We start from the raw sequence: 14,978 nt of genomic DNA on the forward strand, positions 1-14,978 counted from the left end.
GTTCAAGGTTACACATTTGTGTATCGGTCCGTTATACTTCCAGGTGGCAATGTTGTGAGATCCCTAGCCAAGCGCATACTATGTGTTGTCCACTCTAAAAACTAACCCAACTGGTCGAGCACCCGGGGGCGCGACACGCTTGACCACTTACATTGGAGCAAAACTGGTTTTGTCGTTCGTGTTGACACTCGCCTTCTTGCTTATCCGATACCAAATTGCTTTGAAATGTGTATGTAATAATAGAAATAGTGATAATAATAATAATAATAATAATAATAATAATAATAATAATAATAATAATAATAATAATGATAATGATAATAATAATGATAATAATAATAATAATAATAATAATAATAATAATAATAATAATAATAATAATAATAATAATAATGATAATGATAATGATAATAATAATAATAATAATAATAATAATAATAATAATAATAATAATAATAATAATAATAATAATAATAATAATAATAATAATAATAATAATAATGCTTTTTTGTCATCCACGTTTATGAGTAATTCTCACTAAACTTTATTAACCAGACTATAAAAGTAAAAGGTTACACACAATGTTGTGTGTTGATCCATTATACTTCCGGATGACAATGTTGTGAACTTCATAGCCAAGCGCATACTATCTATGTGTCTGAATGGAATTCGTCGTTCTCTCCAATATTGTAGTTACGACATTTTAGCCTTTGGACAGAAAAATCAAAATCATGCTAGACACACATTCAAACACGTTCTAATGAAAACACACACACACACAAATACACACACACACACAAACACACACAGACACATACACAAACACACACACAAACACACACACAGACATACACACAAACACACACACTGACACACACACAAACACACACACAGACATACACACAAACACACATACAGACACACACACAGACACACACACACACACAAACACACACACACAAACACACACACACAAAAAAAACACACAAACACAAACACACACACACAAACACCCACACACACACACACACATACACTAACACACACACACATACACACACACACAATCATATAGAATGTGCTAAGTTGACGTCACTCAACACTTTATTATTACTTTTTGACAGCCTTTTTGTGATTAGCTATCAAAATTATGATGTATCAATCAGCCAACCCCCCCCCCCCCCCCCCCCCCTCCCCAAAACAAAAAACAAAAAAAGCAAACAAAATGCAAAACAAAACAAAAAAAAAAAAGCGTTCTTGGCTACAAATAATTTTGTTTGTGAGTTTGTTTAAATTTTGGCTAACTGATGCCGTGGGCATTTTATCTAAACGCATAGCATCAAACCATTCACATTGCATCGATACATATTATATAAGTACGCACATACACAAACATATACAAGCAAACATACACACACATACGCACACACATGCACACATACACACACATACACGCACATATACAAGCACACGAACGCACATATACAAAAACACACAAGCACACATACACACACATACACAAACACGCACACACAAGCAGACATACACACATACATACATATATTAGCACACATACACACATATCCAAACACACACACACACACAGACACAGACAGACAGAGAGACAAACACACACACACACAAACACACACACACAGACACACACTTAGAACTGTTGTAGATAGAACGATTCCTCGAATGCCAATGAGACATTTTCCTCGCCAAGTGTAAGTGCGTTCGTTTATAGGTGTGTTCGTATTCGTTTTTTGTCCGTGTGTTGCTTCCAGACTTGCTTACCTGTGATAAACAATCAGAAATGTTTCTTTTTTAATAACGTTCGGAAATAGCTGGATAGTAATAATAATAATAATAATAATAATAATAATAATAATAATAATAATAATAATAATAATAATAATAATAATAATAATAATAATAATAATAATAATAATAATAATAATGATAATAATAATAATAATAATAATAATAATAATCATTATCATTATCACTATTATTATTATTATTATTTATTATTATTATTATTATTATTATTATTATTATTATTATTATTATTATTATTATTATTATTATTATTATTATTATTATTATTTTGGTGCTAAAAACAGTTCGCGTGTACCTTCCCATGTGTGTCCTACCTATAAGTGTGTATCTATATAATTACGTGTGCCATGCATGACTGTGTAAAGATTTCTGTGGAATTTTCAATTTCAGACGTCTGACAGGTAAAAAAATACCAGCTTACATTATTATGAATAAACTCATCATCGATGTTCCAGAATTCCAACACGCAATTTGTGACCCCTCGTCTCAAAACGGTATTAAGTCAGGATGGACCAGATGCTAAAAAGTCAAATTATAGTTAAACTGGTCTAAAATATGAAACGTTGGTATTTAGTACAGTAAAATATGATATTCCTTCTCCTCTATAAAGTAAATAAACTCAACTTAAGTCTGATATTTCTGGCTACAAATTCCATTTTCCGCATCTTAATCATCCCGACTTAATACCGTTTTGAGACGATGGGTCACATTTATTTATCGAGTTAAATGCGCTGATTTTCTATACAGTGAGAAACTCTCGATTGTGTTGCCGAATGTGTTACAATTCATAACTCACTGGGAAAGTAGAGAAGGAGCAAAATTGACGTTATTCAGTTCTTTGTTATTGTGTTGAGACCAATAGTTGGGTGATTAGTTTTCACCAGATTATAACATTATAGGATTCAATCAGTAGTCTGATGTCACGTCCGCCAAGCAACCAGCAGCGTGGTTCTAAACAAAGAAAATCGGTATATTTTATACTTTCATGCTGGCTAGAATTTTTCACATGTCATGTCATAAGAATGTATAAAAGTCAAAACATGATCAGATTTATTATGTTTTTCTCCTCTGGATACAGTTTTATGCTCGTCGGAGAAGTATTTCATAAGGACGTCCGCCATTGTTCCGATAGTTTAGAACCAGTAACTAAGTTACTATGTGGGATTACGAGGGAAGTGACGTCACGACTGTTGAACTCTATTATATAAGATTAGACTTATTGATGCTATATTTTAGTTAAAATACTCACAACATCCGCCAGTCGGGTTTAACATACCGACACACATAACTATGTGTAACCTTAATCGTTGAAAGTCTCGTTAATACGATTTAGTGAGAACTAATCATAAAAATTGTATTGACCAGACTATAAACGATCATGATTACACACAGTTTTGTGTGTTGGCCAGTTATACTTCCGGATGGCAATGTCGTGAACTTCTTAGCCAAGTGCATACTACGAGTATCTATAGATAGTATGCAGATGACGTCACTCAGGCCTTTGTTATTGTTTTTGCCATCCGCGTTTGTGAGTTGTTCTCATTATGTGCATGAACTTTTATAGGCTGGTTAATACAGTTTAGTGAGAACAACTCACAAACGCGGATGGCAAAAACAATAACAAAGGCCAGAGTGACGTCATCTTCGAACTATCTCTTGATAGTGTGCGCTTGGCTAAGAAGCTCACAACATTGCCATCCGGAAGTATAACGGAACAACACACAAAACTTATGTGTATCCATGAACGTTTGTAGTCTGGTTAATACAGTTTAGTGAAAATTACTCATAAACGCGGATGGCAAAAAAAAAAATAACAAAGAGCTGAGTGACGTCATCTGCATACTATCTATAGCCTGATACTGAAATCCAAAAGGACTGGCATTTTGACGTCATTATTTGGTTTTTGCACCGCCTAGTGAGTTGTCGTTAGTGGAGCTCAAGGAAACAAGTTATTTCATTGGTTGAACTATTGAATACAACTCACGATTTGTTTTCTTTTGTGGCAAAAGACTGGCATTTTGACTTCATTTTTTTGGTCAGTATCAGGCTACAACTTTACGAAGGCCACGATCTCGTTATAGATAGAATGCGCTTGGCCAAGGAGTTCACAACATTGGCATCCGGAAGTATAACGGACCAACACACAAACTCTGTGTAACCATGAACTTTTATAGTCTGGTTAATACAGTTTAGAGAGAACAACTCACAAACGGGGATGGCAAAAACAATAACAAAGGCCTGAGTGACGTCATCTGCATTCTATCTATAGGAGTGAATTCGCCTTTCTCTCAACTGTCTCGTTGTGATTGAATTCACAACAATAGGGGGTAAGTTACTCCACAATCAAGTAGAAGACGGGAAAAAACGCATGGATAAGCACATACAGTATATAGAATTCTGAGTGTGTGTGTACGTGTGTGTCTGCTCTGAATTTTCTTTTCGTTCTTGACTCGAAGTGTGATTTTAATGTGTTGTTTCAGTTTGGATAACACGGGATTGGAGATCGGGACACAGTTACAAGACACACTGGCTTGGTAAGTTTTATATTATAATGATAATATGATGATGATAATAATAATAATAATAATAATAGTAATAATAATAATAATAATAATAATAATAATAATAATACTAATACTAATAATAATAATAATAATAATAATAATAATAATAATAATAATAATAATAATAATAATAATAATAATAATATACTACTATATACTACTACTACTACTACTACTACTACTACTACTACTAATACTACTACTACTACTACTACTACTACTACTACTGCTACTACTGCTACTACTACTACTACTACTCTACTACTACTACTACGAATAATAATAACAATAATAATAATAATAATAATAATAATAATAATAATAATAATAATAATAATAATGATAATAATGATAATAATAATAATAATAATAATAATAATAATAATAATGATAATAATGATAATAATGATAATAATAATAATAATAATAATAATAATAATAATAATAATAATAATAATAATAATCATAATAATAATAATAATGTTTTTATATTGCGCCCGATCCTCTATACAAATTAAGCTATAGGCGCATAACACTAACATCAATCCATTCAAATTTCTGTCTCTCTCTCTCTCTCTCTCTCTCTCTCTCTCTCTCTCTCTCTCTCTCTCTCTCTCACTATATATTTCTTACTCACACACACACACACACAAACCGACCTTCCACCATCCAACTTTCTATTTAACACATATAAAATTATATAATATATATATATCGTACATCGTGCACATATACATCGTATATTCCTATGATCATCGTCTGCTTAAATAAAGTAACTGATAAATTAATAATTCTCGAAATAAATAAGTTTTTAAGTGTTTCCTGAAAGCGAGTACAGTAGGGACGTCACGAAGAGATAAGGGGAGACTATTCTTGAAAGTTGGTGCAAAGTGACGAAAGGGCAAAGTGATTAAAGGATCTGTCAGAAAGTTTGTCCACCCTTTTTTGGCACTTGAATGTAGACGCTGATCACCTGATCTCAATGCACGGGGCGGAACGTATGGTTCGAAAAGATCATTGAGATAAGCAGGGGGCGCTTCTGTGAAAGGATTTAAAACTCGTGAATTCAACCGTGAATAGGGCAGTATGACCTTAATGGGAAGCCAGTGTAAAGTCAAAAGCATGGGAGCGATCGATAAATAGAATGAAGATGACGTCACACATGCCTTTGTTATTGTTTTTTGCCATCCGCGTTTGTGAGTTGTTCTCACTAAACTATATTAACCAGACTATTAAAGTTCATGGATACACACAGTTTTGTGTGTTGGTCCGTTATACTTCAGGATGGCAGTGTTATGAGCTTCTTAGCCAAGCGCATACTATCTATGTTCATGTTTTCGTCCAACCTTGTCATCGATCACATGCTTTGTTGTTGTACAACGATTGGACATTTCAACAAATTATATAAACACGCTGCTTTGTTTACAAATGTTATAAACATACCCATGTGTCAAGCTGAATCAAATGACCAATAGTGATGTTAGACATTTCAAAAGCTGTGAAAACTTTTCACTAAGTGGGTCATGTTGAGTACATTTTGCAATGTGACCAACGACCTCGAGCACATGGAAAGTTAATATAGATAGTATGCGCTTGGTTAAGAAGCTCATAACATTGCCATCCGGAAACATAACGGACAAACACACAAAACTGTGTGTATCCGTGAACGTTTATAGTCGGGTTAATACCATTCAGTGAGCATTACTCATAAACGCGGATGGCAAAAAACAATAAGAAAGACATGAGTGACGTCATCTTCGAACTATCTATAGATCGTGTCCATTCAACTGTAAAAAGGGCACCCTTGCCCTGATGGGAAGCCAGTGTAAAGTCAAAAGCATTGGAGTCGTTGTGTTCTCAATGGGCATGATCTATATTAACTTTCCATGTGCTCGAGGTCATTGGTCACATTGCAAAATGTGCTCAAAGTGACCTACATAGTGACCAGTGTTCACAGATTTTGAACTATCTAACATTTCGATTGGTCATTTTGTTCAGCTTGACACATGGGTATGTTTACAACCTTCATAAACAAAGCAACGTGTTTACATTTGATCAGAAATATCCAATCGTTGGACAGCAACAAATCACGTGATTGATGACTTGGTTGGAAAAAAAAAACATGAATATAGATCGCTCCCATTATTTCTTCTATAACTATTCTTGCTGCTTGATTTCATCTGTTGTGAACGGATTTCTCAATCCTTTTCACGATAGGTAAATTATAGATAGGATGAGCTTGGCTAAGAAGCACACAACATTGCCATCCGGAAATATAACGGACCAACACACAAAATGTAAGAGAGTTAGCTTACAGCAAGTGGGTTTAGTGAGTTCACGGTTCTTATATAGATAGAATGCGCTTGGCCAAGGAGTTCACAACATTGCCATCCGGAAGTATAACGGACCAACACACAAACTATGTGTAACCATGAACTTTTATAGTCTGGTTAATACAGTTTAGTGAGAACAACTCACAAACGCGGATGGCAAAAACCATAACAAAGGCCTGGGTGACGTCATCTGCATACTATCTATATCAGTTAATCATGGTCATTATATTGAGTACGAGAAAATTACTATTTTTTGATCGGTGTTACTTGGTATTTGGGGATAAACGTATTAAATTATAGTTGGTATTTATAATTTAGGCGTGCAGTATTATTTGGGCGTACAGTAATTGTTATTTGGGCGTACAGTAATTGTTATTTGGGCGCACCGATTATTTGGGCGTAAAAACTGACCTTTGGTTAAAGGAATTGTGGGACAGTTTACAAAGGATAAAAAGAACGATTCTGGATTCTACATTCGTTTCTCCATTCTACTTCACCATGAGCTGCACTTTCCTAGTATGCTGCTAGTTCTATTATCCTACTAAGAATCTTTATTTTACGGGCTTAGAAATATTCCACCTATATTGAAGATGGTTACTTAGGCAAAATGACTTTACATTTGGATTGATTTTACGGATTTGGAATTTATGAAACTGATTGAATTATGACCATGTTATTTGATTTGGATTTGGAATTTATCACAATAAATAAAGCAGTAAGAAATGAAACCTGGAATCTGGACTTTTATTTGAATGTCTTGATGTTGTACATTCAATTATCATCATCGGTCCTTGAACTCTTTAGCCATTATTAATATCTACAACACAACGCAAAGGAATATCATTACCATCTATCAAAAAGCCACTATACGATCATAAGCCATTACATATGTGTGCAACTACAAAAACAAAAAAAAAAACGCCACAAAAACAACTTTGTAACCTAGAACGATTACAGTCAGGTTAATACAGTTTAGTGAGAATTACTCATAAACGTGGATGACAAAATACAATAACAAAGACCTTAGTGACGTCAACTTCATTCTATATATAGGAAAAAGTAAAGAAAAAGTCTCCACCGAATAAGCGTTACCCATATAGATAGAACGAAGATGACGTCACTCAGGTCTTTGTTACCGTTTTTTTTTTTGCCATCCACGTTCATGAGTAATTCAACGAAACTGTATTCACCAGACTGAAAGTTCATGGTTACACAAAGTTTGTGTGTTGGTCCGTTATATATTTCCATATGGCAAGTATGTGAGCTTCTTAGCCAAGCCTGAGCAGTTAAAGTGCTCAACGAGCACATCGGTAATAGTCCGTGGACTTCGTAAAGTTATGGCCTGATACTGACCAAAAAATGACGTCAAAATGCCAGTCTTTTGCTACAAAAGAAAACAAATCGTGAGTTGAATTCAATAGTTCAACCAATGAAATAACTTGTTTCCATGAGCTCTACTAACGACAACTCACTAATGACGTCAAACTGCCAGTCCTTTTGGATTTCACTATCAGGCTTTAACATAACGATGGCTACGAATAGTCCCGGTAAAATCACGCTAAAACATACCAAGGCATGGCTGTTTGGATCTAAGTGATCAACGAAGTTTAGGTCACGCAATCCTTGAGATTTTTGCTACTTTTCAAAATTAGAACAAATGTATTAAAAATGAGCATGTACATAGATAGTTTTATTCAACTACCATTGATATGTTAAAAACTAAAAACATCAGCTTTGATACCAAGTCTATAATTTGTCTCAGAAAAATGTAATAAATAGGCATGGAGTAAAAGGAACCCCGGGTAAACTACGGATATAGTCGGTGTTAGGGTTGAGTGAGTTAATGAAGTAATGTCAAGTCGAAGAGAGAGAATGAAGAATGTCGCGAATGTGGAAGAACCGATGACGTCACGGGGGGGGGGGAGCGATCACAGCATAAATATTACTCACAACAGCTCGGTCGACACACGAAGTCATAACTTAATACTATCACAACAATGACACCAAATCTTCACTACTGGGTGGGGTGGGTTTCCTGACCTCCCATAGTGGGCAGGGAGTGACTTACTGTGTCTTCTATCCCCCTATATTATCTGTTTTCCAATTTGCTTTCTGTCTTTGTCTTGGAATGAGATTACTTGGTTTTGTTCTGGGCCTGGCCGGATGTCCTGGCTGAGAGGAAAACAGGTGTGGTTTTTGGAGATGATACCCCCCCCCCCCCCCTTGTAAATCATCTCTCGGTTGTGCACTGTATTATGTTTTGTTATGATTTGTAAACATTCGAGTGTATTCCTCCTAGTTGGGACCTGTGCTTGTGTATAGATGAGACTTTTAGGTGACCTCAAACTAAGTACTTTGATAGTGTGCTCTTGGAATCTACATCAAAATCTGTTTCCTGTTTGAACCAATTCTCCTTTGTCTTACCTTCCCCGGTTGCTTTTATTGTAATTCTAAAACTTTTACTATCCCATTTTCTTCCTTTTTACTGGCGCTGATATGACCTTAATAATAATAATAAATAATAATAATGCTGAAAACTTATATAGCACTGTAACTCCGAGACATCAGACTCTAAGCGCTCACTGACCCCAATGTGTTGCAAGCGCCGTAAAAGCCTTAAAAACAAACAACCAAACAAATCTTCCTCACACATGTGTAGGGATCTCTAGCTGTAAACAAATATACGGCTACGGTGACCATAGCAATAGGCTTCAGCAGTCGTGACGTCACTTCCCTCGTAATGACGCGTAGTAACTTAGCAACTGGTTCTAAACTATCGGAGCAATGGCGGACGCCCTCATGAAATACTTCTCCGACCAGCATAAAAGTGTATCCAGAAGAGAGAAACATTATAGCTCTGATGATGTTTTGACTTTTATTTATACATTCTGATCACATGACATGTGAAAATTTTTTAGCCAGCATGAAGAATAAATAGTACACATTTTCTTTGTTTAGAACCAAGTTGTGGGTTCCTGGGCGGACATGATATCAGACTGTTGAATCCAATTCATGATGGTCATCCCTATTTCTGCTCTACCTCGTCCCAGGCTTACCCGGTCCATAATATAGATAGTTCGAAGATGACGTCACTCAGGTCATTGTTATTGTTTATTGTCATCCGCGTTTATGAGTAATGCTCACTGAACTGTATTAACCCGACTATAAACGTTCATGGATACAGACAGTTTTGTGTGTTGGTCCGTCATACTTCCGGATGGCAATGTTATGAGTTTCTTAGCCAAGCGCATACTATCTATATACTACCAAATGGGTGACTAGTTATCACACGATTTCCTCGATCAATTATGAACGTTTGAGTTTACACATAATTTTCCGTCTTAGAAGAGAATGTGAGCAAATAATCTTTTCCAAGGACTCAACTATGCGCCGAGCAAGGCTCGATCGACCCCAGGACATTCCTATCCGAGAGCAAGTGTCATACCACGAGGTCACATGGCCATCCCTTGTCACTCACCATCCAGTCACTAACAACGTTCAATGTCGCTTGATTCGGTTACACGAGGAGACATTGTATCTCGAGCGATGCTATCGTCCTATTTCGATATGATGTAATATTGACGCTAATATTAGATAATATGAAAGATGTGGGAAGATTATCTATAATAATAAGCTAGCGATGCCATTGTCCTATTTCAATAGGGAATGAGGTAAGCGGAAGAGTAGCGTCCCTTGATTGGACGTCACAGGCGGAGAAGTTATTTGTAAACAAACCAACTACAAGCCAAGCGCTCCAAATACAAAATTTATTATTCATATTTCTTCACAAAAATTCATATCATAATCAACGTATAGATCTTTTATTTTTAGTTTTCTCCATTATGAAATGTTAACAAAATATGACGTAGACTACAAATTAAAAATAACAGATGTTGATAAATAATACAATGCGATGAGACAACCCTTCCTAAACTTACTGAACTTTCCGCTAATGATTGGTACTAATAATGGCGATAGCGTCTGTCGGTTGTCAAGACGCTACTTCCAACAAAGGGGCGCTACTCTTAAATCTGTTTTGAAATCTCATTCCCTCTATGATGTAATATTGGCCCTAATATTGGATAATGTGAACGATGTGAGACGATTATCTATAATTATAACGGTAGCATTGTAACAGCTGGATTCTGGTGATGCTATGCGTTTAAAACTAAATACTCACAGTATCCGCTAGCTGGATATAACGTACCAATAGATAGTAAGCGCTTGGCTAAGAAGCTCACAACATGACCATCCGGAAGTATAACGGCCAACACAGAAAACTATGTGTAACCATGAACTTTTATAATCTGGATAATACAGTTTAATGAGAATTACCACATAAACACGGATGTCAAAAAACAGTAACAAAGGCCTAAGTGACGTCAACTTCGATCTATCTATAATAATAACGATAGGATTGTAACAGCGGATTATGTTGATGCTATGCGTTTAACTAAATACTCACAGTATCCGCTAGCTGGATATAACGTACCAATAGATAGAACGAAGTTGACGTCACTCAGGTCTTTGTTATTGTCTTTTGCCATCCGCGTTTATGAGTAATGCTCACTGAACTGTATTAACCCGACTATAAACGTTCTTGGATACACACAGTTTTGTGTGTTGGTCCGTTATACTTCCGGATGGCAATGCTATGAGCTTCTGAAAGCTCCTCGTGCTGGCATTTCTTTCAATCGGCCTACTAATACTCTTCAACCGTCGTGACGTCACTTCCCTCGTAATGACGCATGGTAACTTAGTAACTGGCTCTAAACTATCGGAACAATGGCGGACGCCCTTATGAAATATTTCTCCGAGCATAAAAGCGTATTTAGAGGAAAAGAAAACAACATAAATCTGATCATGTTTTGACTTTTACACATTCTGATCACAAGACATGAAAAGTTCTATCCAGCATGAAGAATAAAAAGTACCGATTTTCTTTGTTTAGAACCACGCTGCTCGCCGTTGCTGGGCGACGTGACATCAGACTATTGAAGTCAATTCATCCACGACCAGCTGAGGGCAGCGTGGGCTCAGCGATACCATCTTTGCTTCGTACCCGAAAGGTACCGAGTTCGATCACCCGCCGCTGCGCTGTGTTGCCTTGAGCAAGTCACCTCGCCCTAGCTCAGTTGGAGGTCCTGTATAACGACTGATGCCTGGTTTATTCCAGTCTTCCTTTGGAAAAGACCCTCGAGACAAATTTCCCCCTCTGGGATGAGTAGATCGTATGCGCTTGGCTAGAAACTCACAACATTGCCATCCGGAAATAAAACGGACCAACACACAAAACTGTGTTTAACCATGAACTTGTATAGATAGTATGCGCTTGGCTAAGAAGCTCATAACATTGCCATCCGGAAGTATAACGGACCAACACACAAAAATGTGTGTATCCATGAACGTTTATAGTCGGGTTAATACAGTTAGTGAGAATTACTCATAAACGCGGATGGCAAAAAACAATTACAAAAACACGAGTGACGTCATCTTCGAACTATCTATAGATAGTATGCACTTGGCTAAGAAGCTCACAATATTGCCTGCCAATTACTAAGTTACCATGCGTCATTACGAGGGAAGTGACGTTACGACTGATGAAGCGTATTGGGTGACTGATTTTCTTGATCATAATATTTGAAATATTTAAGTTTACACATAGATTTATATGTTGGTTCTATTCATCAAGCGGTAGAACAGTGGCTATTTTATTTAGAGACATACCAGCAATAGTAAAACTTGTGTTGTTTGCTATGTTTACCAATCAATGTTATTGTCATTTTTTACATTATGAGAACTGCGGCTATGTGGTCTAGTGGTATGACACTCGCTTTCGATCGGAAGGTCCTGGGTTCGAGCCTCGCTCGGCGCATAGTTGAGTCCTTGGAGAAGACTCTTTACTCACATTCTCTCACCGTACTCAGGTGTAAAAAGAGTACCTGGCCGTTTACAGCGTTGTCTCTGTCCGGAAAAAATATAATATCGCCTAACAGGCGTCATGTCCCGCCTTACATTTTGCATGCCGCTGTTGGCCAGGGACCCCCTTGTAAAGCGCTTTGAGCACTTTTAGTGGATATTACGCTATATAAAATCTCATTTAAAGCTCATTAAAAATACCAGCGATAGTAAAACTTGTGTAGTTTGTTATGTTTACCAATCAATGCTATTGTCATTGTTTACATTATGATTACTGTTCGATAGGCGTGGTTATCTATGTGTCTATTAACTGTACGCCTAAATTAATATGGCTGGTACACTAGTGTGTGGTAGCCTTGGATGGTACACTTCTGTGTCACTGATCATTGTCATACGATACCTGTGTCTTGACTCAGTGAGTGAGTCAGCAGGCAACACACGTGCCTTCCAACACAACAACACACCATGAGCACATTGACATGGTGTAACAATAGATAGTATGCGCTTGGCTAAGAAGCTCATAACATTGCCATCCGGAAGTATAACGAACCAACACACAAAACTATGTGTAACAATGAACTTTTATAGTCTGGATAATACAGTTTAGTGAGAATTACTCATAAACGTGGATGGCAAAAACAATAACAAAGACCTGATTGAAGTCAACTTCGTTCTATCTATAGATAGAATGCGCTTGGCCAAGGAGTTCACAACATTGCCATCCGGAAGTATAACGGACCAACACACAAACTCTGTGTAACCATGAACTTTTATAGTCTGGTTAATAGATAGTATGCAGATGACGTCACTCAGGCATTTGTTATTGTTTTTGCCATCCGCGTTTGTGAGTTGTTCTCACTAAACTGTATTAACCAGACCATGGTTACACAGAGTTTGTGTGTTGGTCCGTTATACTTCCGGATGGCAATGTTGTGAACTCCTTGGCCAAGAGCATTCTATCTATACAGTTTAGTGAGAACAACTCACACACGCGGATGGCAAAAACAATAACAAAGGCCTGAGTGACGTCATCTGCATACTATCTATAGATAGTATGCGCTTGACTTAGAAGCTCATGACATTGCCACCCGGAAGTATAACGGACCGACACACAAAACTGCATGTATCCATGAACGTTTATAGTCAGGTTAATACAGTTCAGTGAGCATTACTCATAAACGCGGATGGCAAAAAACAATAACAAAGACCTGAGTGACGTCAACTTCGAGCTATCTTTTGTAATTCACCTCGTAAAAAAAGGGAGATAATACCGGAATTAACCCTCACCGTACCAACTACAGAAAAATGTGCATTGGTTTATTTATTTTGGAAACTGTATATTTTGTACGGCTATGTGGTCTTGTGGTATGACACTCGCTTTCTGATCGGAAAGTCCTGGGTTTGAGCCTCGCTCGGCGCATAGTTCAGTCCTTGGAAAAGGCTCTTTAAAAAAATAATTTAAAAAATAGAGCTTTATATAGCGCAATATCCACTAAATGTGCTCAAAGCGCTTTTTAACTCATATTCTCTCACCATACTCAGGTGTAAAATGAGTTAACAGCGTTGTCTCTGTCGGAAAAAAACCCCTGTAATATCTATCCCCTATTAGGCGCATGTTCCGTTCTACATGTTACATGTTGCTGTTTGTCAGGGATCCCTTGTAAAGCGCTTTGGGCACGTTTAGTGGATATTGCGCTATATAAAAGCTCACATTTTATTGTGTGTGTGAAATACATAGCAATCTAAGTACTATAGATAGAATGAGCTTGGCTAAGAAGCTCACAACATTGCCATCCGGAACTATAACGAACCAACACACAAAACAATGTGTAACTTTAAACGTTTATAGTCTGGTTAATACAATTTATTGAGTATTACTCATAAACGCGGATGGCAAAAAAAAACAAAAACAATAACAATGACCCGAGTGACGTCAAGTTCGAACTATCTATAAACGTTACAGGTTACACACAGTTTTGTGTGTTGGTATGTTTAGAATTTGGGCTTTGAGAGTTGTGAGTATTTTATCGAATCTGATACCATCACAACTTTCCTGTGGTTATCACGACCCACTCCACATACTGTGTTGTGCGTTCGTGAAATCCGATCCTTACACGTCCATAGGGGCGGGGGAAGGGGAGTGGGGGGGGGGGGTGGATGTATATATTATTGACTAATATTACATGTCTCATTTTTTATCTATTATGGTGTGTAACTTGAGGCCTCATTATCATCATAATGTGTATGAGTGTTTTTATCTCAGCGTGTGTGTAATGTGTGTATGTGTATAATGTGTTGTTAGTTATTTCTATGAGTTCAT

At 36.8% G+C, this 14,978-nt stretch overlaps 1 protein-coding gene across 4 annotated transcripts in view; it reads left to right on the forward strand.

The window, feature by feature from the left end:
* Nucleotides 1-2,152: 2,152 nt before the first annotated feature.
* LOC144958911 (uncharacterized) overlaps nt 2,153-14,978 on the forward strand; it is a 40,941-nt gene continuing 28,115 nt past the window's right edge. The window contains exons 1-2 of one of the 4 annotated variants that reach the window (XM_078891205.1): nt 2,153-2,243; nt 4,323-4,376. The gene's annotated coding sequence lies outside the window, so the exon portion shown is untranslated. Of the gene's footprint in view, nt 2,244-2,615; nt 2,811-3,505; nt 4,170-4,322; nt 4,377-14,973 lie in introns of those variants that run through there. The other 3 variants (XM_078891207.1, XM_078891206.1, XM_078891204.1) reach the window with 3 other exon arrangements.

Source organism: Berghia stephanieae, chromosome 13, assembly GCF_034508935.2.
Source record: "Berghia stephanieae isolate SIO BIC M18660-M18661 chromosome 13, UCSD_Bste_1.3, whole genome shotgun sequence".
NCBI classification, from domain to species: Eukaryota; Metazoa; Mollusca; class Gastropoda; order Nudibranchia; family Aeolidiidae; genus Berghia; species Berghia stephanieae.